Raw genomic sequence first — 1,000 nt, 5'->3', positions numbered from 1 at the left:
ACTCGAACACTTTGAATACAATAAGAGGAACAAAATTGTGTCTCGAGGAAACAATGTGAATTCGTTATATTCAAATTAATTAATATTTTCATCATTTCCTCAATCTTCTAAAATTTGCTCTTACAAAAATGAAATTATTTTCTTGTATTTTGCCCGTAGGTTTATTTTTGTTATTTTTCTTAATTTGATATGTGACTACTTAGTACATTAAAATATCTATATTGTTTTATCGTTATAGAATTTTTTAAAAGTTAAAAATAAAAATATCCTTGTACGTGGGGCAATGACCTAGCTAGTGAGGTTGTCAGCGAGACGCGTCTCTTGCTGGTTGAAAAAAAAAAGCAAAAAATAAAGATATCATTATATATTGTTGTATTTTAGATCCAAAAATATTGTGAAATTAGTTTGATTTTATTTTATTTTTTTAAATATAAAACTAAAAAAGTCATTAAACTTCTTTTGTAAAAGAATAAAAAATACAAAAGTACAATAATCAAGTTTTTCCCTTTTTTTTTAAATGAAAAAAAACAATTACCAAACATGATTTTGTTTTTATTTTAAAAGATAGAAAACCAAAAATAGTAAATAAACATGTATAATTTTTGTTTTATTTTTTTTGTTAGATTATATGATATTAAATTTATTTCCGTCCATCAACTTAAATTTTTAGGCCAATCTCTCATTTAAAATGATATTAGAGTACGTAGCCTAAAATCTAAAAATTCACAATAATTATTTGAGTTTCTTTTTTTAAGTATTTTAAGTGACACTGGAATCTAAAAATAAAATTAAAACACAAAACGTGAAATTAGTGTTATTAGCTTAATATTTAAAAACCTAAAAATGTGAAAGTAAAAACCAACTTGATGAGGGTTTAAAGATTAGGTGAAGTATATTACAAAATTGAAATTTGATTTTTGATTAATTTGAAATCTAGTTAAGTTTTGTTATTTTTGTCGTGTTAATTTATTAGGAAGAGTTGAAAAGGGCTGAATTCAAT

General features: G+C 22.9%; 1 non-coding gene across 1 annotated transcript; it reads left to right on the top strand.

Moving 5' to 3' along the window:
* The first annotated feature begins 265 nt into the window (after positions 1-265).
* Positions 266-402, top strand: LOC150035644 (U4 spliceosomal RNA). The gene has a single exon (XR_016530399.1). It is a non-coding gene; the product is annotated as a U4 spliceosomal RNA (small nuclear RNA).
* Positions 403-1,000: the final 598 nt, after the last annotated feature.

Source organism: Benincasa hispida, chromosome 6 (assembly GCF_027475165.1).
Source record: "Benincasa hispida cultivar pf3 chromosome 6, pf3_genome.v1.1, whole genome shotgun sequence".
NCBI classification, from domain to species: domain Eukaryota; kingdom Viridiplantae; phylum Streptophyta; class Magnoliopsida; order Cucurbitales; family Cucurbitaceae; genus Benincasa; species Benincasa hispida.
Note: the sequence above shows the minus strand (reverse complement) of the source record. Positions and strands in the feature narration are given on the sequence as shown.